General features: G+C 37.1%; 1 long non-coding RNA gene across 1 annotated transcript; it reads right to left on the minus strand.

Moving 5' to 3' along the window:
* Nucleotides 1–4,861: 4,861 nt before the first annotated feature.
* Nucleotides 4,862–25,218, minus strand: LOC307179402. The gene is made up of 4 exons (XR_013825379.1): nt 25,083–25,218; nt 23,924–24,106; nt 5,937–6,079; nt 4,862–5,825 (listed from the first exon to the last, which is right to left on the minus strand). It is a non-coding gene; the product is annotated as an uncharacterized lncRNA (long non-coding RNA).
* Nucleotides 25,219–25,256: the final 38 nt, after the last annotated feature.

Consider the following 25,256-nt stretch of genomic DNA (forward strand, 5'->3'; position numbering starts at 1 on the left):
CAGAGAAGAGGGAGAAGTGATGGGAGACTTAACTTGGATCAAAATATCGAAAACATGAGATTTTTCCTGAAAACAGTAGAAAATTAAATAACCCTTTAATTTCCCTTTATCATTGTTAGGGAATACTTCTCTTTTATCTTCATATCCACAAAGAACATATAATAAACTAAATAATTAGCGAGGAAAAAAGCGTTCATTGAATGACAATATATTCTAGTTACTGGATATCCTAGATCAATTCTTTTGAAAACCATAGCTCAGAATGCAGTAGACACAAAATTCTTAGAGGTTAAGTCAAGTCTTCATATGGCTAATTTCAGAATACCTAGAGGACTAAAGGGTTAGAAAGAAGCAAAATAAAAAAACTATTTTTTAAAATTTGCACTTTTTTGTTTTGATTTAAATAGAGCACTTTCTTTTTTATTGAATATACATTAGCTACATAAAATCATTTTTGGAAGGGAGGTATAAATATAAAATTAATACATATATGCACAACAACTCCTTCTATCAGAATTGCATACCAAACAGTTTCACATCCATTATCTCCATAAACCTTACAGCATCCCAGTGGTGTAGATAAAACAGATCTCATGGTTTCCAATGTGCAGGGCCATATAGCTAGTTCAAAATAAGAACCCAAGTTATTATAATCATTTCCGTTGAAATTTTTATGAGATAGTAGCATTAAAATTCCATATAATTTGTTAGTTCTCAGAGTAGGAGGGGAACAAAAAGGCATTTCATATGCTTTAGGAACCAGAACACCAAGAATGTTATATTTTAGCTTCTTCAGGATAGTCCAACAGAATCACAGAGGAAAGGGAAGAGACTGTTGGATTTTAGGAAATTCTTGATTCTGGAATAGTTGGTGCAGGCCTAAAGAGCTATTTCTGTTCTTTGATTAAAGTCGAAGTGGATGTTATCATAGTCTCCCAAGACACTGGATTCATCTGAGATTTATGAGCATATATTTCAACATTTTGGGTAGTATGCTATTCCATTATCATGGACTTCTCTGTATTTGTTTTCCTTTAGGTCTGAGCAGAGACTATTTGGTAGAATGGGATGAAATGACTATTAGGAAAAAGAAAAAAGAGAAAGAAAGATACATTAAGAAATGGAGTAAAACAAGAAGAGATTAGAAGTAGGAGAGCAGGGAGGGGGTCAAGGGAAAAGCCAGAGAATGAAGCAGAAAATACAGCACGTGACAGTTCAGTAGCCCTATGGGCATCCAAAACAGATGGACAAGCAGCAGCACCTGGGCCTCCACTTCCCTTGGTTGGCTCATGATAGGCATTGTAACTGATCATGCTAGGCTCACCTACTGGGCTACAGAACCCTTCTCAATTAATATTCAACTAGTTTTTGAATTCAATTTGCATATATTATTTGCAGCTACTGTCATTTTGTCCTGCTGAAACTCAGACTCAGGAGGGATTTGAACTCACATCTGCAATATTCCAAAGATTGCCATCGGGCCATCAGGCTGTGAGGAAGTGTAATGCCTGCACAGTTTGGAGACGTGGATTTTGGAGAGACAGCCACTAAAAAAGCAAAAAATTCAAAAATTGCCTTCACAATACTCATACATGCACCCCTAAACATACATATTTACACTGTAAAACATGTAGTCATACCCCCAAACAGGCAAACTACTATACACAGTATTAATGAAACATCCTTTATGGCACTGTGGTTACATGTTTAATGTCTCAATCTGAAGAGAAATAAAGGTGAGGCAAAATAATGTAGTCAGTCTTTAGAACATTGTCAGAATGGAGATCCCAACTTTCTTTCATCCACTTCCGATAAACTGAGCCTTCTTCAAATCCAGGGAGAGAGGGAGGTCTTTCAATTCCATTCAGTTTAACGTATGTTGAATGGACTACACCTCAGTCACGAGTATAGACATCTCAGATGATATAGACATCTCAGATGATTAAGCCCCACACTGTGAATCGACTACTACAGTTCTCTTTCTCTTGCTTCCTTATCTTTCTTCCCTCTGCACTTCACACTTTTATTTATGCTTAAATACCCTCCTCAGATGCCCTTGTCTACGAAGGTTTCTCAGACCCCAGAGAAGGTTTGTCAGGCTCTGCTCTGTGTTCCCACACCATACCATTCTATTCTCCCAAGACACACACTAGTTTTTTGCTTATGCATCTTTCAACAGACATTGAGTTTCTTCAGCACACACTTAAGAAAGGCTTGCAACTGTCATACTCTGTGCTGAGCCAACGTTTGGGGAAAAACAAAAACAAAAACAAAATATGATCAGGTGTCAGGATCAAAGTGTATAAGCCAGGTTACAAGTGGGTGTAAGTGTGAGCCTCCAGACTCGCTAGTACCTGTGAAAACTACCTTGCATAAAATCCCTCGCTGTATCCTTGCCCTTGGCTCTCATATTTCAACACTAGGAAGCCTGGAAATGTCCTCACCCAAGGCCTTAACAGCTGCTGAATGAGAGGTTTGAATAGAAGAGGGAAGGGAGAGTTACGCTCAAGATTTTGAATTTTAGTGACTTTAGAAATCACTTACTTTGCCTCTCACCATGGTACAAATGAGAAAACTGAGAATAATGTAGTTAAATTACTTTTATAATAGGAGTAATATCTGAGACATTATATCCCCAATTCATTTCTACAGTTGTCTTAATTCCTTATCCTGGATCTCTGCCAAACCTCTACCACCCCAACCCTCCTTTGTATTATTCACCAGCAATACAGAATTTTATAGAGCTCTCAGTAACCCCTGGTTCCTCTGTACTCTAATTTACTTTTGACCATGAGGAAAAATGTAAGCCCTGTTTTCTTCGTATTATGTCATATACCATACGTACCTGGTGGAGGATTAATGTCATTAGTCCAAAATAAGACCAAAGTTAAAGCTTAATCTCTATACCTCAACATATTACAATACTTGAATGCAAAAAAAAAATGCAAAAAGAGAGATTTTCAAAGGAAGAGTTAGCTGGCACAAATTATAGTGTTATTAGTGTAAACCTATCTAGAAAAATAAAGTGCATCATGAGGTTAGGACAATGACTTTTCTTTAAAAGGTGTAATATATAATTTCTGACAGTGCTATTTTTTCTTTAGACTAATGATTCTGCTTTGTTATTTTTACAAAGCACTTAGCTGCTACCTTTCGCTAAAAAAGTCTCTTTTATCTTTATCTCAATAGAAAATGCTTTCTGGCTTTTCCCAAACCATTGTGACTCCTAATATGGCATTGTTCTTCAATCAGCCCCACAGGTACCCATTACAGAGGCAGAATAATCTATTTTGAAAGAACCCATAGGTATTTTCTTGTTCTCCAATGTAGGGGAGTGGAGAAAAACCTCACAATGACCCTAACTACATGGCATTTGCAGTGCAATTTCTGTAAAAACTGTATTGAATAATAACCATTTATTCATTCACTTAAAATGTTTATTGGCCTCCTACTATGGTCTATACATTTTTTATTAATTTATTAATATGGGTACAATCTAAAGTCGATTTTTCTATCTACAGATCACAGATGAAAAGACTGAAATCATGTGAGTTTTGATAAGAAGTCCACAGTTGCTGAGTTGAATCAGTTACTATTGCTGTGAAATAAACCACCCTAAAATATAGAGTATTAAAATAACAACAATCTGTGCATCAGCAGTTTAGGATGTGTTCAGGAATATGGTTTCCCAATCTTGGCTAAGTTACCTCACAGATTGGTGTTCAGCTCTGGGTTGATTAGGCAAAACTGCCCAATGGTTGACTGGCTGGGGACTGGAACCCCCCAGCTCTCTGCATGTGGTCGCTCCTCCTCCAAGAGTGACTTGGCCTTGTTCTTATGGTGGAGGCAAGACACCAAAAGCAAGACAGCCAATCCTGACTGAGAGAAAGCAGAGCATGCAAACTTCTCCAGGCTTAGTCTCCAAAGTGTTAACGTAAGGCCAGCCAAGAGTCAGAGTGAGTGAAAACCAGAAACCTTCAGGGAAAAGGATGTTAAAATAGGGGTATTGTTATTTATTTAGCCCGTCAGTGCAATCAATTTACTATGATCTGATCTTAGGCCCGAATTATTTGTATCTCTTTGACACACAAAATATGTTTACCCCTCCATAAACACCCCGATGTGTCTTGTAATTACAATACCAGGCTGCAAGCACAAGATCTTAGGATATACATCAGGTCTGGATGTAGTTCCCTGGAGGTGGTGGCTCCTTTTGATTCAGACACCTATGAATTAATAAAAACTCTGGTTATCTGCCTCATACACGCCCAATGTACAAGGGGCACACAGAGACAGAATAACCACAATGCACAGTCCCATTCTTAAAGTGAGAGGAAGGGTTAGGAGACACACAGCATCACTAATCCATACCATTTCTGAAAACTTGTAAAATATTGTCCATCACCATGCACCCCCCCAGCCTCGCTCCCAAGCACACACTCTAAGAGTGGAGAATTTTCTCTGGGCTCTTCTCCCGAGGACTGGATCTCCTTGTATTATCCACCATGGCTCCTGGCCCCACTCTTTTGGTCCTTGATGCTACCCTCTGAGATATCTTACCTTTTTCCTCATCCTCTTTGGATCCTTCTGAAGTAGTAATCTGCAGTGACAATTGAACAAGATTCTACCCTTCCATACAAATTTGGAACCCCAGAGGACTTCAGGATGTCTCAGTCATCTTGGCACCTTTTAATCCAAACTGGGTTCTTTTTTTTTCCAGTGCAACTCTGTTGAAATTGTGAGCCTTCTATTAATCTCATTAAACTCAATTTGCCAAAACAATAATCACTAAAGATTTTAAAACATCACAAATACTTAAGCATTTCAGGTCAACAACACCCTTAAGATTCCTAGATGACCTATTTTCCTAGCTAAGGGGGTCTAGCAGGTACCAACTTAATTCTTTCAGAGATTTTAACAGAGTTTCTTGCAGATACATCCTTAATTTTATCTATACCCCAAACCTGTTGAGAATCTTTTGCTAGCTGGCAAAATTGAAGATGACCTACTGTCTTATTTCTAACCCAGTAAATCCTGGCACCTCTACGTTCCTTTTGAGTGTTACTTGAAAACTGGTTAGTTCTTTTGGGTGTTCATGCCTTTCTTTCCACACCTATCATACACAACTGATGGCATTCTGCTGACATTTTCAACACTCTGCCTCGGGAACTCCTTATCCATAGCCATATTATTATTTTTTCCATTTTCTTATTAACAGCTGGCTACAGTTTTGTGAATTGCTTTGCTACTACATAAAATGGGTCATGATATTTATTAGCCTGTAATAAAATTTTTCTATTTTCTTAGCCTTTTCCAATTGTTTGCTCATTTTTTTATAGGTTCCCATTATTACTCAACTAAGCTGATATCGCACATTGTAGGTTTTTATTATAGCACTGACTCACTTCTGTTGTCAATTTCTTCATTAGTTAGCTATTGAAGCATAACAAACTATTCCAAAACTCAATGGCTTAAAAAATCGTCATTTATTATTGCTCCCAAGTCTAAGGGTCAGCGGAGTGGTTCTTTCCTCATCAGGGCACACTTACGTGTTTATGGTCAGCTATAGGTTGTTGTTGTGATCTGCATTTTCTCACCTGCTTGGTAGGTCTGTAGACTAAGATGGTATTAGTTTCTGCACCTGGGACCTTCTCCATGTGATGTCTTATATTCCATTAAAAAGCATCACAGCACGGGCAGCATTCCAAGAGAAAGAGTACTCAAGTCCTCAGGTATTTCATTGTTTCCACTGTATTATATTAGTCAAAGAAAGAAGGCTGGCCCAGATTCAATGGATGGCCAAAGACTGTCAATAGTGGGAGGAACTGCAAGTGAACAGGGGACTATTAATCAGGATCAACAGTGCAAAAAACCTCTCACAAGAGTTTAAAAGTAAATAAATAATGTCCATATACTAATCCTTATAACTTTAATACCTGGGCTCTCTGCATCACTGAGGGTTAATGTAGTTCAGTGCTTAGCAACATGAGTGCTGACGTTTGGGTTTGGGTTTGATTCCAACCTCCAGCAAGACCAGTGGGATAAATTCCTTAATTTCTGTGTTCTTCAATTTCCTCATCTGTAATGTGAAAATGCTTATTGTCTTAACATTTAATTTGTGTAAGAATTAAATGAGTTAAGTCATATAAAGGGTTCAGCACTGGGGTTACTATATCATGAGCTAATATATTAAAACCTTTTACTTTTTATTTATATACATTTTGTAATTATCAGTTTTATATATACCTACATTGTCAATTTTTACTGAATTTTACTGGTATTTACAAGTATTTAATACCTTCTAAATTGAAGGCAAAAGAGTGAAAGTGATTTCTTGAGTTAGATTAAAAACTAGAAAGTTGCAAGTTTACTCTCTTGTGAAATAGAAACATTTCCTATACCTTTATCATAGTATAGACTCAAAATATTTCAAAAGAATAGAAAAACTTCATAGAAGCACATAAGAAGGTACTATGATTTAAGGAAATCATTGAGATGTACTTTGGTTCCATGTAGACATTTTCCAGAGGGAAATATACATATGTCACAGTCTGTAGAGTCATAGAACTTTAATCATAATACTGTCATCACCATTTGCTTATGGAAAAAGTGAGTGATGAATCTATGCAACACAGATTCCTTATGTAAAATAAGAGTAATAGTAAATCATATCTACTCATAGAATTCTGAGGATTAACTATAATTATAGACACATGCACACACACAATTACAGTGGTTACCTCAGTTCCTGGCACATAATAAATACATGTTACTTTGGCTATCATCATCTCCCTGATGATAGCCAAAGTATCATCATCTTACTTTGGCTATCATCGTCATACATTTACATCCTAACGTATCCTTTTTCATCCAACGTGGTAGACAAAAAGAAATGGACCTGGTCTTGAAAGTCTTAGAATACGTAAATCAGAAAGGTTGATAGCATTGGATTAGCAAAAGACTTAAGAATGCTAAAGTATATGAGAGACGGTCACTGTTATGTCTGTGATGGGCTAATGGAATAGTATGTGGTGGAGAAGGCTACAAATGTCATGAGCATACAAATCATCTGGAATGTTAATGGATAACCTCATCTTGTGAAGCTGTGCATGCAAATAGAGTTAGAGTGCAGAATAAACTGACATTTGTTGTACTGTTCCTTTTGAAGAATCTCATCTTATTCTTAAAGAGGGGCCCATGGCAGGTTTCCTTATCAGGAGCTCTGGCTAGTTTCCTGAAAGTGAGAGAATTTGAGATGGGATGTGGAAGCTGCAAGCTCAAGATGCAGCTTTGTTTAGTGAGTCAAGGTTTGTGAACTAAAAGATAAACAGCCAGTGAGTCAATACTAGTTCTCCCACTATGTTCTTTGGCAAGCTGTTATGTCTCTCTGAACCTCCAGAACCTCATCAGGGAAATGAGAACAATAATAGGGCTTATCTCTCACTGTGTGTGTGTGTGTGTGTGTGTGTGTGTGTGTGTATGCAACAAGCCACAGCACTTAACTCATTGCTTGGCCTGCAATATTCAATAAATGTCTATCATAAAAATCATGACTGTAGCTCCAGATAGGTATAGTTTTAGCACTTGGAGCTCTCAAAACCCTTACTCGAAATTACTTTAGTTCTATCAGTGGCCTCTGCAGATTCAACTCAGCCCCTAAGCCCTTGTTCTGATGACCTACAATGGTGTAGTTCTCTAGCTGATTCTTTTTTTTTAAATCTCTCTCTTTCTTTGGCTGTGTTGGGTCTTCGTTGCTGTGCATGGGCTTTCTCTAGTTGTGGTGAGTGGGGGCTACTCTTCGTTGCAGTGCGCAGGCTTCCCTTTGTGGCAGCTTCTGTTGTTGCAGAGCATGGGCTCTAGGCATGCGGGCTTCAGTAGTTGCAGCACGTGGGCTCAGTAGTTGTGGTTCACGGGCTCTGGAGCGCAGGCTCAGTAGTCGTGGCTCACAGGCTTAGTTGCTCTGAGGCATGAGGGATCTTCCCAGACCAGGGATCAAACCCATGTCCCCTGCATTGGCAGGCGGATTCTCAACCACTGCGCCACCAGTGGTGGGAAGTACCTCTATAGGTGATTCTGATGCACAGATTCTCACAGAGAATATGTGCTTGGTTTTCCAGCCCAACATAGTACAGCCAAGAATCTAGCTTCCAATTTGGCAAGACATTCTATCCAAACCTCTGTTTCCTCATCTTGAAGATGTGGATAAACTATTATCCACCTGTAAGACAGGGATAAACTCTTATCTCATTGGATGATGTTATAGACTAAATTGTGTCCCCCTAGAATTCATATGTTGAAGTCCTAACCTCCAGTATGACCGCATATTGGACATAGGGCCTTTAGAGAGGTATTATTAAGGTTAAATGAGGTCATAAGAGTAGGGCACTAATCCAATATGACTGGTCTCCTTATCAGAAGGGGAGGGGATACCAGAGATACATGTGCACAGAGAAAAAGCCATTTGAAGACACAGTGAGCAGGTAGCCACCTGCAAGCCAAGGAGAGAGGCCTCAGGAGAAACGAAACCTGCCGACAGTTCAATCTTGGACTTCCAGCTTACAAAACTGTGAGAAATTAAATTTATGTTATTTAAGTCATCCAGTCTGTGGTACTTTATTATGGCAGCCCTGGCAGACTAATACAGATGAAAATAAGAATCAAGGAGGTAATGCATATATAACACTGTGCTTGAAATAATACATTTTATCAGTGTTGTGCAAAGGAATTTTACACTTGCAAATGGTGAAAAACAAACAAGAAACCTAATGTTCCACATAGATAATTTGTAGAAAAAGCAGACAAATTATGAAAGAAGGCTGCAAAGATCCAAGGATTATATTCAAGGAGATGCGTTTAAATAGGTCAAAGATGAGAATCTAGGATAATAACTGAGGATCTAAGGAATCTTGTATATTAAAGTATAAAAATTGGATGAGGGGGCAGAGTATTCCCTGGCCTTGCCCACTTATAGATAGAATAAGTATTTGGGTGCCTTTTCATCTTTTCAACGTAAAATAAATATTTCACTACCCCTGCTTTTTTATGTTGTTTTATTACTCCCTGGGGATGAAAGATTACTTCCTTTAAGATATTTATGACGACTATGAGTATTTATAACCTTGGAGGCATTCCTAAATCTCCACAAGTGAAACCTATGCTCTCACCTCGTCACATCTATGAACTCAGCCCAGTGTGAAACTAAAGGCAATCTCTAGCTCCAAGAGGATCCTATTTGATAGTGGTAGAGATTGAGACTAGAGCAAGAATCCAGCCACAGCTGGTGAGAACAGTCACCACAGGCCAACTCTTCATCAGTGATGATTGTAATCACAACACAGTTAGCAGGCCAGAATAGCAGCATCATTGACCTCCCTGGGAAGGGAAATGGAGTTGGCATCCCATTATGGGGGATGAAACTAGACTTGCATTTAGCCTCCAGGGGGCGCTAGGGAGGCATGTTTAAGCCATTTCCTATGCACCGTTTGAAAGGTTCCATTACTATTCTTTCTGCCACCCCTTATCACCACCAATTCCTCCCAAATCTTAGAAGCTCTAGGGAGATAATACAGTACAGTGAAAAATATCTGCACTTCTGAAAGGTGTGTTCAACTGTTAGCTCTTTTCCAACCAAATGCAACTTAACTAGGGTAATTTAAAATACACAATCTCAATTTTCTCATCTTCAATTTCCCCAGAATGTTACTCTGAGAATTAAACGAAGAACAGCTTATTTTATTTTTTCCAAGATTTAATACTTTCAAAGTAAATTTTAAAATAGCTACAATATTCAAGATTGTTCTAGATTTTATTTAACCAATTTAGGAGTTTCCAGATTAATGACGCAGAATTTTTGCTGTATAAGACAGTTGTTGGCATGCGTCAATAACCATTGTGTGGGCACTATCTCCTCTCCATGTCTCTTATGTCAGACATCTGCTAATATCTTTCCTTCAACTTACATTCCAAACCACTTTCCAGAAACAGTCTTCTCTCCCACAAAATAAACCATCATAACATGCATTTTAGTGTGGCATGATTGCACCCTCCAAAATTAATGTCTGACACTAGCAATAACCAAAGTGTCAATTCCTGTTAACAATCTATGCCTTGGCAGATTTTTGTCAATCCATTAATAATGTGTGTAATTGATAGCAACAGAGAGAGGCCACTGCTGTTAATTCACTGCTGATTACAGATGATTATTAAGGGTGACAGTAGTGGATATTTTTCTCCTTGTCAATCAAACTTTAGTATTTCAAAATTACTTATATTAGATAAGGAAGAGAACACAATATAAAGTTCTGGAAATTGACTTATATTTAAAGTAAACCTTTATGGAGTATTCACTTTATGTTAGGTACTGGGCTATGTACTTTGCTTATCTTCCTTAATCTTTACACTAACAATCTGGGACATGTTTCACTCTCCTGCATTTCAGGACTTCTATATTATATATGATTCAAGAAGCGATCCCTAAAACCTTTGAGAAATACAGGGCTACGTTTTAATTTATTGCCCAGGGTCTCATACTAGAAACAGGGTATCACTTACCTGATAGTCCTTAACCTGAAACCTCTGCAACAGTTTCCTTGCTGGCAAATAGAATTCACACATTCGAGGTAAAAAAATAAAAGATCCTCAACATTCTCAGACTCCCTTAAAGTTAGGTATATTCACATTAGCACATTAAAAGGCTTTTAGAAATTCTGCTCTAGGGAAAACTTGCTTATGTAGTTTAACCCAAGTATTTCCAAACTTAATAGACCAAGAAACACCATTGTCATATAATGCCCATAGACAATCCATGAAACAGAGATTCTTCACTTCACACTTTGGAAAATAGTGATCTCAATCCATGAGATGACAAGGAGTAAAATCACATTGACATGCAAATAAACATCTAGTTACACGTAAGTAAAATATTCAACATTGTCACTGTGACAAAATTTTCAAATTAAGAACCTTAGAATGTTTTTATAATGATAAAATTCTGTTGTTTGAAGAATCTTCAGAGCCCAAAATTACTTTCCAGACCGAATGTTCATCTGTTGTAGGAAGTGGTAGAGAAAAGTGGCTTAGAGAATGGGATTCCACAGTCAGAGAGGCATGGATTCAAATCCTGAGTGTAACACTTGCTGAATGGCTTTAGGAAAGTTACAGCACCTTTCAGAGCCTAATTTTTATTGATTTCTCTTCTGTTTCTTTTTTCTTTTTAATCTGAAAATAGACACCTTAGTACAATAGTTCCAATTTATTGAATTGCTGAGAAGATCAAAGAAGGCTAAAACAATCCTCTGTACACAACAAGCTTCCAACAGGGTTAGCTCCAATTACAATACATCCGTCAGCAGCAGCACCAATGATTCCCAAGTAATAACAGAACCATGAAGACCAAGGAGAAGTGTCTGGACACAGTGAAATAGAGACTAGAGAGCCTTGTTATTCCTTGAGTAAAGTACTGCCTTTGAGAAGAAAAAAAAGTGCCACATTTTATAAAGACGAAACTGGGTAGTTTAATTAGGGAAAATAAGACAAAGCAACGAGTAAAGATTTCACTGGGGAAATGGAGGCAGGCCAGGCAGAAACAAGAGCTTGGATTACATTTTCAATAACCTAAAAATGGAAAGGAAAGGTTGAGACTGATGTGTTGCTGTCCTGTTTTCTTCTTTGATGAAAAAGATTTTTTTTAAGATTCCAGGATGCAAAGATAGACCATCAAATTCATTCACACATACATATTTTATTTTTTTATAAAAAGCAATCCCACTGATATGCTTATAAAAGCAGATATGCATTATAGTGACTGTTGTGAAACTGCCAGGCTGTCATGGCCTCTGGTAGTGCCATTTGCATGCTAATGAAACAAGAGGCCAGATGCCACTAATTACAACCCAGTCACTCTGTCCAACACCCCACAACCAACTGCTAGTGAATGGACCTTGTCATTCCATTATGCAAATGATACTTAGGAAGAACAGGAATAAATTCTAAATAGTGGCAACCAGAGCCATATATTGGCAGGAGGTAAATTAATAAATATATTCAAGAAATGGAAATTAAAAATTATTATTCAACACAATGTTAATCATGGCTGAATAAATATGGAATAGCACAACTCTTTTTCTTTCCCCCAGTGTCTTGTATAATAGAGTAAAACTTCCAGTAACTTGCTAAGGTATATAGTCAAGTGTATTTCCAGAAAGCATCAATTAGGTTGCTGAAGTGAGGGTTAAATTTTCTTAATACACTTATGCTGTTTCTTCTTAATGAAAAATAAAACAAAACAAGATGCCAAAAGGGTGTTTTCCTTCCTGTGGTTATCAAGTTATTCTATCAAAACTGCATGCCATTATCAAAATAACTAGTTAATAAGGAGGAAGAAAGACATCAGTATATTTGTTTCTGGTGGTTTTTGATATTGAACTCTTAAAGACTATCGTTCTCACGCCATGTTTTTGTTTAGTTTTTTTGTTGTTGCTATTGTTTTTTACAAAATAAATGTGAATAAGGAAGTAATCTGTAGAATTGAAAGAAGATGGGTTTGGATGGAAAGCATATATATTTAGACTATAGATAAATTACTTGTTATTCGAGGAAGTTACTTCAATTCTCCAAGCTTTAAAATTCTCCAAGATTTAATTCCCGCCTCTGGTAAATCAAAGTAGCAATATCTACTCCTAGACTCATTGTGCTAACCAAATGAGACAATGTGTAACACCCAGCCCTGTGCTTGCAACATAATAGGTGTTCAAGAAATAGTAGCTACCACTTTCCATTACACATTCATGGCTTTTCTAAACTCTCCTCCTGTACAAGCTGTGTGTCGCTTAAAATACTTTAACCTCTGTTTCTTTATTGTCAAATAAAAGCTTTGGATTCAGTGGTGTCTAAGTGCCCCTCTTGCTCTGATTTTTTAGAACTACATGGAGTAAGTAAGAAGTCAAGAAGTACTTGAAAACAAAACCATTCAAAACACGTGTTTTCTGTGCTGGTTTCAAAGCAGCTTACCTGGAAGTGCACTGAACATAGCAGCCAAATGTTAAGGCTGGGAAATCAGCCTCCCCAAAGATTGCCTTAGAGGGATATGTGAGCGGAGATCAGTTCTCCCCAAGGCAATGTCGGTATCATGGCATCATTTTGCATGAAAATCACAATGAGAGTTTAAAATATATTTTCCACATCTCTGTTAGCAGCCTAATCCTCTCATGGAACATTTCACAAACTCCCAATTGATTGGACTTCTCATTTTGTGACCGTATATTCCATATTTTTTTAGCAGTTTCTGATTGTTTGCATTCTAATCCGTAATTAAGGTAATTTGTTACATGTTTAACCAGCTGCGATGAATAAATCATGCCTTCTGGCATTTAACTTTTACATTAATTCACAAAAATAAGATTTTATCAGACCAGGTATTGTGACTATATTCTCAGAAATCCTCTTTGGCTCTCTAGCCTACCTGGGCTCTAAAAGAGTCCACGAGAATTCTTACTTGGAGAGGTTCCTTTAAAACAAATGGCACTAATAATAAAAATTTGAATGGAATCCCCCAGTCCTTCACAAGATTGGTGGATGGCATTTAGCTTTTGTGTTGGTTTAGGTGATTCATGTGTTCAACCCCAACCCTTATGCCAGCTGTCCCAATCAATCTTCACAAGAACTGTGGCCCTTAGTAGGTATTCAGCAAGTCCAGACTGGATAAACACCTCAGTGAAGTGTGCAGGTGTTATATTCTCAAGATAGTAGAATTAGGACTCAGAAATGATGACTGATTCCCCAAGACCAAATGGTCCCTAAATAAGAGAGTCAGGATCCAAATCCAGATCTTTTTCTATTCCAATCCCTATGTCTATACCAAGGTGTTACACCAACTCTGTCATCCCTGAGCTGCTTCTGTTTCTTATTCTGTACTTAAAACAGTTCCTTGGCATTGCAGTGGTGGACAAGTAAGTTTGAGTGTCTTTCAGTGCTTCTCTACTTTGGGGAGAACTTGCTTGAGAAATCAGTGAACACAGGGAAAGTTAAAAGGAAAAAATCTTAATAGCAGCTAGGATGGACAGTAAGTGATGTTACACAGAAGTATTTATTTGAGTCTGATAAAAGATTTTTAGATGTAGACTTACTGTGGAAATTAGTATTTCCACCTCTAAAGGGAGCTAAATCAAAAGGCTCCAGTTTACTACACCTAGAGAGAATGATACATAGAAATGGAGAAGAGGATTAGCTAAAGATGACACACTCAGAGTGACAACGACAGCAGACAGAAAACTGGAAGGGCACCAGAGAGACAAGACATTCCCTTAGAAATAAGTGATTAGCAGCATTTTTCAGAGCATATTAATGTAAGATGGAGTATCCTTAAATAATTGATGAAAAATAAGCTCTTAAAGTGAACTACAGAGAAGTGTTTAAAAGAATATAGCTTTTGGAATTATACAGATTTTAGTATGAATATTAATTCCACTTTTAGAAGCAATTTGAATTTGATCAAATTAATCTTTCTGAGTGTTTCTTTGGGTGGAAAATGGAAATGATAATAACTAATTGAAAGGATTGTTGTGAAGGTTAAATGGTATACTGCATGTCAGACTTTTTGCCATGTGCCTAAAACAGGAATAGTGTACAATAAATATTTGCTGTTATTCATATTTCTACTAACAGCCTAGCAAACACTAGGAATTTTATGCAAATAACTAACAGGTTTGGGGAAAAAAGTTATATTAGCAAAGATGACTGACAGAAAGAAGGAAAAGAGTAAACCAGAGAAGATTACCTCAACAGAAAGCGAGTTTGTTTTTGATTTTTGTTTCTTTGTAAGCCTGAGTAAATCTGTGTTCACTTAGTTAAAGTGGGTGAGAGAATCATTAGGTATAATGTCAGAAGATTTCTGGATGAAGTAGAAGTAAAAATCCTAATATTGTCAGAGAAGGCTCCACAGAGAAACCTTAAGTAGGCATAAATACAACTCTGGAAATGAAGGGCAAGTACGGACAAAGACTTTTCTCTGTGAACAAGAAGACCTGGTGTGCACCTAGTTCCACTTCTGTAGTTCAGCAGCTGTGCAAGTCACTACAAACTAGTTAACCTTTCATGATTCAATTTCATGATCTGTGATATAAAGGTAATGCCTATATCTTAAGATGGCTAAGAGTACTAAATATGATAAAGTTAATAAAATCCTTAGCATAGACATTCATACATAGAAAGTGTTAGACAGGTATTAGCTAATTTGATGATTGTGATGATTAAGGTGGAACTGCACCAAATTTTAGCAGTCTGTGGCTTTGATTCTTTCAATTCCTGCATTACAAATGGCCTATGGGTCCCACTGGGAATTTCCAAATATTTTGGAATCTGCTCATATTTCATGGGTGCCAAGAGCCAACCTCTCTAGAAACTTCTCACAGCCTCTGTGCTGGCGTAACAATTCCACTATAAATTGGAATTTAGTCCTTCGTGACCACAGAATAATCTTTTGAGACAGCTGATTTCAGAGGCAAAAACAAACACATCTTTAATGAATCAATCAGTTCTGTGCTTCTAAGACTACACCTGAGGGAGAAGAGGATGCTTCAATTCCAGCAGCCTCATCAAGGGTAATGTTGTCCACTTAATGGAAATGTAACTGCTCCTCATTCCTCTTTTCATTAAGTCAATCCACAACTTGGACATCTCATAGCAGTGATCCACAAATTTATAAGAAAAGATGTCTCTTGCTGAGCTGAGAGGCCACTAAAGCCCAGACTCAGTGTTTACTCCTGAGTGCTGTAAGTATCCCTCACATTAGAAAATTCTGTGCAAAAACTCCCAGGAAGCCATTGGTTGTTAGGGCACAAAAAAAGGAGAAACAAAATCTCATCCTGTACCTTCACCCTTCACAGCAGAGAGCTCACAGAGCAGCTATCCAGCTAGAAATGTTAATAACTACTTTCTTTTCTCTTACCAGCTCTGTTTTACATACGTTAGCTAATTTAATCTTCACTGCTAACAATGCACTAATTATTATCCCTGTTTTATGGGTAAGGAAATTGCATCTCAGAGGTTAATTGACTTGTTCAAGGCGGCACAGGTGGTAAATGGCTAAGCCCACATTGTCAGGTTTTACCTTCGTGAATGAGATCGTCAGGAATACGAGTACCTATATTATAGAACAGAGGTTGGCAAATGTTTTCTGTAAAGGGCTGGATGGTAAATATGTTGTGCTTTGCATGCCATATGGGATCTGCTGCAACTACCCAACTCTGCTATTGTAGGGCAAAAACAGCTGTAGACAATATAGAAATAAATAGGCTTGGCCATGTTCCTACAAAACTTTATTTACAAAAGTAGGCAGTGGGCAGATTTGGCTCTCAGGCTCACCCCTGTTATAGATAATTAAGGTGTTTTTCAGGCAACTGGGGTTTTGATAATGGATTTATCACTAACCTATTACTTGACTTTTTGGATAAGTCACTTTTTTTGAAGGCCTTGTTTCATTGTCTCTAAAATAAATTAAATCATTTAATGTGCCAGCTAAAACTTGGCACTTGCCATCTGCCTCTACAAGGATCAGGTCACTAGCCACTGCAGCCGCTGACCTTCAACACAACCTGAAAGGAGTTCAGGGTGGAGATCAGGAAGGAGGCACTCTGTGCTTTGGGAAAAAACTGGCAGAACAGGCCTTCAGAGAGATATTTTCAGATTTTAAGAGCCTAATTTCTTAAATCTTCTCATATCCAGAAAAGCACTAAAATCATGAACGGTGACGTATGTTCCCAGCAACTAGCAGCAAGCCTTTGCCTACATGTGTGCTTGATGACATCATCCCCTTTTGCTAAAATCATATGTAGACTGACCTGGCCCCTGTAAGGTCCGCTGGCCCGGGTGAAAGGAGGCCCGGGGCGGGGGGGGGTAAGAGAAAACATCGACCAGTATGAGGAAGGAGAGGCATTGGGACATAACGACCTCACCTGTTCTGGGAATCAACAAGAGACTCTAACTTCCTGCCCAGAAAACAATGGGGCTGACGGGAAGGGAAAATGGGCTTATGCCCCACAACAGACCAACCAACACCCGGCCCTACTGTATCCTCACCAAATAAGGAATTACCCCATGAAGCAAATCACCCCCGCCCCCCTGCAAACCACCCTTCCCTTACACCCCAGTAAAAATCTCCCACGCCCAGGACTGGGCGCGACTTCTCTGGCCCCTTTCTCTCGGACCAGTGAACCTCGCCCGGGAGCGCTCCCTAGTAAAGCTCACTTGAAGCTTTCCTGTTTCGCGGTGCCGTTCGTTAAGATCCGACCTTACAGCCCCTACCTCTTTGGAGCAGTTCCTCAGAGCTATCTGAAATGCTGTCTCCAGAGCTATCGTCCTCATTTTGCCCCCAGTAAAACTTAACTCAAAACTTCCACATTGTGCATTTTTTTTAGTCAACAAATGTGAATGATGAACCAGTGACACTGATACATAGGTTTCATGACGGAGATTGGTCTGTTTTCTTCAGTGCCAAATCTCCTGGAGCCCAGAATAGTGGCTAGCAGGTGAAAAGTGCTCAGATAATGGTTGAACTAATTAATAAGCTAAATTAAATATTAATATATGTATTAGGTTTCGAATGTAGGGCCTGACACAAAGTTGCTGCTCTGACATGGAAGGTCGTCTGTATAACTGGCTTCTGGTATTTTCATCTATATGGTCTAAGCAGAGGCATACAGGAATAAAGACACACGTAGAGAATGGACTTGAGGACATGGGGAGGGGGAAGCTGGGACGACGTGAGAGAGTAGCAGTGACATATATACACTACCAAATGTAAAACAGAAAGCTAGTGGGGAACAGCCTCATAGCACAGGGAGATCAGCTCGGTGCTTTGTGACCACCTAGAGGGATGGGATAGGGAGGGTGGGAGGGAGGCGCAAGAGGGAGGGGATATGGGGATATACGTATACATATAGCTGATTCACTTTGTTGTACAGCAGAAACCAGCCCAACATTGTAAAGCAATTATACTCCAATAAACAGGTAAAAAAAAATATACCCAGACAACAGGCCTTAACAGGGACTGTCCCAGCCAAGTTCAGTCGCAGAATCAGCTTATGTCACAGAATCAGCTTATGTCTGTTTATGTTCCAATTTAATTTCTGCATTGCCTCCAAATGCCTTGGGGTTTTTTTTGAGATTTATTTATTTATTATTTATTTTTGGCGGCGGCGTCTTAGTTGCTGCATTTTGTTGCAGCACACGGGCTTCTCTCTAGTTGTGGCGTGCCGGTTTTCTCTTCTCTAGTTAAGGAGCATGAGCTCAGTAGTGCGCAGCATGTGGGATTTTAGTTCCCTGACCAGCGATGGAACCCGTGTCCGCTGCATTGTAAGGCGGATTCTTTACCACTGGACCACCAGGGAAGTCCCTCCAAATGCCCTTTTAAACACTACTGAAGTTCTCCAGCCTTTACAGACCCAGGCATTATCTTCAGAAGGAGCATGAGAAAGGAGAAGAAAACTGAAAATTTTAGCATTTATCCATAAGAAAGTGAGTTACTTGAAAAAACACATTTTAAAATCAGAAGCAACTGGAGCTCTTTCAATTAGCAAGATAAAATCTCCTTTTCCATCTCCAACAACACAGCAGGAATGGAGGCACCAAAAAAAAAAAAAAAAAGCAAAAGAGGTTGTTACAAAAAGTAAAGATGCATTTACTTTGCTAAATACTAACGTGCAAATTTCTACCCCTCTACAGTTCCTTCTCGCTCTAATATTTTATCATCTCTGTGTGTGACAGACCCCTATGGCCAATGAATTACAACGCAAATGAGTACCAAATTCTTAGCTGGCACCTGAACAGGAACTCAGTCAGAGACACTTATGTCCAATGTGTACTTAAATCTATTGTCCTTAATGAATAAGCCTCGGTGTGCATTTCCATTACAAAAGTAGCAGACCTACCTTCCTTTCAATATTACAAGGCCAATACCTGCGAAAATGAACAAAGGATGTTTAAAGACATAGGGTCTGAAAGCTTCTAAAAGCCACATAGTGAGATATTAAACACAACTTCAGAGGATTCTATTTCAAAGGGAAGATCATGTCTGAAGCATTTTTTAATACCATTTTAACTGTGAAAACAAAGAGAAACAAAACTCCTTGGAGACGTTTTTGCTGAAAACCCAAGCCACAGACCCTTAGCAAATGTTCCCACAGTAATTAATGAGCCCCTAACAAGTGTTGTAAGGACGGTGGCAGGAGAGGGACATAGTCCATTTGCTCTGATTCAGAGATTTTTATGACCATCATTAAGTGAAGATGGGCAAGTAACTATGTCGAGCAGGATGAATCCCCCACGCACAACTTTGTGATGCAAAAGTCTAAGCAAACCCATGAAAGACAGAACGCTTCAAATCAAATCAAATCAAATCAAATGGGAGGAGAGGGTCTTGTTATTTTTATAATAATTTCTTAAAGCAGAGAAAATGATTCAAACACCTCTGAATTATTATATCTCACAAGTAGAAGACAGATTTTGAGAAAGATAATCAAAGGAAAAATTTTGATAATTTTACCTTCAAATATTTTAGGCATCTTGGAGCAAGGTTTGCATATTCTGCTAATGCAAGACAATAACCCCATTTTAAATGTTTATCCACCACTTGTCTATAACTCAGGCTATAATGTTGTTCAGAAAAGTGGTTGATACAGAGGCATTTATATATTTAAAATTTATTATAAAGAAATAAATGTTCTTTTGTGAAGTAATTTTTCTGCTCCCTTCATTCAATAGTAATCCATCTTCACCAACTCTATTAATTCGGTCACTTATTTTATGATAATTGGTCACAAATACTATTTGATGGAACTGGCTGGTATTTTTATCGTCTGAACCTGCTTGATACAAACTTACAGTTGGCTTCAGTGTTCAGAAATAAACCCAAAGGGCTTCCCTGGTGGCGCAGTGATTGGGAGTCCGCCTGCCGATGCAGAGGACACAGGTTCGTGCCCTGGTCCGGGAAGATCCCATATGCCGCAGAGCGGCTGGGCCCGTGAGCCATGGCTGCTGAGCCTGCGCGTCCAGAGCCTGTGCTCCGCAACAGGAGAGGCCACAACAGTGAGAGGCCCGCGTACCGCAAATAAATAAATAAATAAATAATAAATAAACCCAAAGATTAGGTAGCATAAGGAGATGACCGTTTTATGTGAGGAGGAGCTTTTCAATTCTTTTTTTACTCCACACTCCCCACTGCGAGGAGTAACTCTGACATGAACACCAAGCTGTCCACTCATTCAAGTTTATTAGGGTCTAATAATGTTCAAGCACTGTATTATGTGAAAATATGATGATGATGAATCATCCCTCCCATTTGGCTCTTACAGTCCAGTAAGGGAGATATCTATTAATCAACTTCTCAGAGTGTTGCAGATTATAGAGTGTATTTCTCCTTAAGATGGAGGATTTAACATTTTCTTTCTTAATGCACTAAATAAACATTACTGAGAAACAAAATACCTCATAAGAATGCTTCTAATTCTAGTAATCACTGTATATCAATTATTTAGGAAAAAAGGAAAAATACATGGCTTTTTACGTTATGTTATTTTGCATGTGCAAGGTGGGTTTTTGGAGGAATATTACTATTGGATTTTTCTAATGACCAACTGAATGAGTAAGGTATCTTATCTGATATTACTTGAGAAAATAGAATTAGTTTCACCAAAGGGCTAATGCTTAGAGATTCATTTCTTTATCTTAGTTCTTACACCCAATCCATTTTCCTAACATAGATACTGTTACATATAATTGGCCAAGTTTCTAAACAGAGAATAAAAGTCAATACATACATTTCCAAGGTAGTCATTTAGCTACAATTATTTTAGACATTTTTCTATATACAATAAACCATTTTTTTCTATGTACAATAGATTTGAGGGCTATGATACACCTTGCCACTTACTATGTTCATTTTTCCAAACCTTTGTTCCACTTTTCACAAAATGAGTTTCTACCTCAAAAAGTCATGGTAAGGTACCAGTATGAGATTATACATTCTATATCCTTAGAACCACAGTACAACACACACGGTAAAAATATCAGTAATGTGGAATTTGTGTTGTTCTTGTCATTTTTTTTTTTAATGAACTAAGGTTTTAGTTTACAGAAAATAGTCAGAGTAGTGTTACATTTCTTTGCAACAATGAACCTGTTAGTGTGTGTTTAGTAAAATTACTCTAGATTTGGTATTCCAAAGTTTTCCAGCTATCCATATCAAACTTGATCAATTTAAAGGGGTCTTTTATGACTATCCTTTTCACAGTATGCAGAATAAAGATATCCCTTAGATTAAAAAATATTTATATGAGCTTGTCGTGATTTTATAAGTTGATCTTATTTGCTATCAATTATTTTAATCAATGAATGCTGCATGAAATAATCTGTTGAAAATAGGTACACATATATCTATTTCATTTAAATTAAAATTTGGCTTATTAGTAAACATAAAAATGGAGGGCCCAGATTGATTTTGGTCAAAGAAAGTTTAGAAAGCCAGTCCTTTTGTTTAAAAAAAAAAAAAAAAGCAGGGCATAGAGTTATGTCTTTGTCACATTCTGTTACCCAAGATAAAGCTGGGTCACAAAAATCTGAGGACATTTTGGAATGGTTCTCTTGATCCCTTCCCCTGCACCCACTTTTCCCTGCCACATTCACAGATAACTCTCTACATATTTATAGTCTGAGAGAGGGAAACACTCTCCAAGAGATAATTTCAATCACACATTGGTGGGCAGTAAATGTTATCAATGCCAATCAGAAGTATATGTCAAAAATGCCACCTTCTGTCTTAGTAAAAGCTGACTTAGCAGAAACAGATGAAATTTAGGGCAAGTAAGGATTCTTGTTTCATTGTCCTATTTTCAGTAAGAAATGGAATTTAGGACACCTCATGATTCTCCCTTCTGTCCTATTTTATTGTATCTATGTTTATTCATATTCAGCAAAAGGAATCCCACTTTTAGCCTTTGGTTTCTTCATTTCAAAAAAGTATTTTCCCAAATTAATTATTTTAATCTTAAAATGAATACATCTGGTTAAAGATCTCAACTTGTCAATGTTATTAAATTTAACATTCTTTTTTTTTTTGGTAACATTCATTTTTTATACCATCATTTTAAATGATATTCTCTGGAATTAAGAGCCATTAGATTTACATATAAATGGCCTTGAATGAAAGTGTTATATACAGATGTATATAATTTTATTAGGGTTTCAATTCAGCCAAGGAATCAGATTTTTAAAAACCTGCATGAGTTCACATTTATTTAAAACTGGATAGCATACATTGCATTAAATTTTAAAGTAAACAATTTTTAAGCTTAAAAATGATCCAATGCTTCGGTAAACTCTGAAACTGACTTTCAGATAATGCTGACCATGAATTTTATACAGTAACCAATTAGTTCATTTTTTAAAAAAATTTGTTTGATTCTCTTCCGTGATCTAGTCACCGTCAGGGCATCAATGTTGGACCAAATCCTTTTCATGGTGCCATCTTTCTTCTCTCTCTTCTGCCTCCCTCTTCCACTTGTAAGACCTATGTGATTACTTCGAGCTCAGGCAGGTAATCAACATAATCTCCCTGTTTTAAGGTTATCAGATTAGCAAACAATTCCATTACCTTAATTTCTCTTTGCCACGTAACCTAACTCTGCAGTTTCTAGGAATCAGCAGTGGACATCTTTGGGAAGCCATTACTCTGCCTCCCACAGTCATAATTTATTACCCTTTTACATGAATTGCTAATAACTTTTAAGAATATATGTTTCTAGGATTTTAAGGCATCTTTTTCTATAATTGTATTTTCTTGCATATATTTGTCAGGTTTTAATTTCAGAGTTATGTTCACTTCATGAAACAATTTGGTGGTATTAGACCCCTAATATGTTTTTTAAAACTATTTTTTTTTAAAACTATTTTGTCTAAGTTTGGCATCATTTGTTCCTTAAATGTTTGGTATAATTTGCCAGTAAAACCATTCTGGACTGGATGTTTTGTTTGTGTGCATCTTTTTAATAATTACTTCAAAAATTTTATTGTATAGAGAGCCATTAAAATATCCTCTTTATTTTTGAATCACTTTTGGTAAGTTTTGCTTTTTAAGGAATTCTCCCATTTTATCCAAGCTGTTCAATTACTATATAAAATATTTATAATATTTATAATATTTTCTTATTATCCTTATACTCTGCAGGATCTGTAGTGATATCAACTCTTTAAAACCTATTATAAGTAATTGGCTCTCTCTCTTTCTGTTCTTGATCAGTCTTGATAGGGGTTTATTAATTTTATTAAGCTTTGTATGTGGATTGCAGCTTTTCTCTATCGTCTTGTCTGTGTTTCATTAATAAGACATATCTTATTAAGACACATCTTATGTTTACTGATTTAATTTTCTGATTTTTTTTTAAAAGGAAATTTAATTTTCCTTTTATTATATAAACATCGAAAGGTCTAAATATCCCTATAATCTCTGCCCTAGCTCCACCTCACAAATACTGAAGTGTTTTCATTGTCATCATTCTGAATTATTTTCTGATTTCCCTTGTATTTCTTGTTTGACCTTTGGAATATTTAGAAATGAGTTGCTTAATTTTGAAATAAGTAGGAGCTTTTATAGACATTTAATTCTAATGTAATTAATTAGTCAGAAAAAGAACACTTGGACTTTTTTGAGCATTCTTCATGGTCCACCTTACACATGGTGAATATTTCACGTCACACTTGAATATAAAGTGTATTCTACATTTGTTGACGTAATTTCCCATATATATCAATTACTTAGAGAAAGAAAAGATCATTTACCCCAATACCTCCCAAATTTATTTTTGGCACAAAATCATTTTTCTCTCCCTAGAGCTCCAATGAACTTCCCTTAGTATGAACGTTTCCCAGGACTTACTTTGAGAAGCACTGTCCTAGTTAGACGTGAAATCCTCCTTTTTCTGGAACTCTCATACTAGTCACTAGATTATTCAACTTTGGGGTTTCCTTCAAATGGTGGGATAGAAACAGGACACCTATCCAGCACACAGGTCAATGAATCAGTCTGCACACATCAACATCTGCTTCCTTTTTGACATTCCTGGGAATTTCAAAATTATACATAAGAAGAATGACAAAATAAAACATCATATAACCAAAGTATATTTAGAGATAAAATGAATTATAAGTTTATATATATTTATAAATAGTTTTATTTAACAATATATATTATTTAAAGCAGTTCTTAACACATTTAACTATTTTTAGCTCTGATAACTTTGCATTAGCCTCCTTCCTCAATGTTCAGATTTAAATACCGTAAGAAAAGTAAAAATGAAAACAACCGTGAACTCAGGTGAAATTAATAAACAGAAGTTTTGACCTAAAAGAACATTTAGAGGATTTTAAAAAATTAAAATAGCTAATTAATTTTGACCTAGCTATCATACATTGCCACCTTTTCCTGTTCTTTTTTAGTTAGTACTATGGACGAAAATAATAATTATTATATAAAATATCTCTTTTTTGAATTACACATTACCGGGTAGCACCAAAATTCTAATAAATAAACTCCATTAAAATATGGTATTTTCCTTCTTCAAGTAAATGTCACTTGCATTTGTTGGGGAAAAAAAGGTTATTCAAAATAAGTATGCTGTATTTCTTTAAGGACTCAAAAACTTAAGTTTGCACAAAAAACTTGTGTTCATTTTTTTCCTAGAATCTATTTTTTCCATATTTTGAAAATGGAAAACTGTTGGGCTATTATCCATCTTGTTTTCTTTACTATTTTGTTTTAAATTTTAATAAGATTTTATTTAACTATAACCTACACACAAAAAGCCCTGCAAATCTTAAGTGAACAGCCAGATGAACAGCTGGCTTCGTAAAATGGAAACACCAATGTAAGCAGCACCCCAATCAAGAAACCCATTCCCAGTTCCTCAGTCACTACCCCTTAGTCCCAAAGATACCTGACTTCTAATAACATAGATTACTGTTGAACATTATAAAGATTAAAGGATATTAAACATACTCTTAAAACCATGGGTAATCATCAGTTAAATTCATTATACCTGTAACCTGCCTTCACTAGTCAAGGTCGTTTTAATTGTTGCTAGCAAAAACGCACACGCCCTCCAAGCCGCACTCAGCCTAAACGTGACGAACGCCGGAGCCGTTTGCCAGCTGCTTGGTGTCAGGTCTGTCTAATTTGAGTGGAGCCAGTTTAGACTGGATAGGACCGCCAA

The sequence above is a fragment of the Stenella coeruleoalba genome (genome assembly GCF_951394435.1).
Source record: "Stenella coeruleoalba genome assembly, chromosome: 20".
NCBI lineage: Eukaryota > Metazoa > Chordata > Mammalia > Artiodactyla > Delphinidae > Stenella > Stenella coeruleoalba.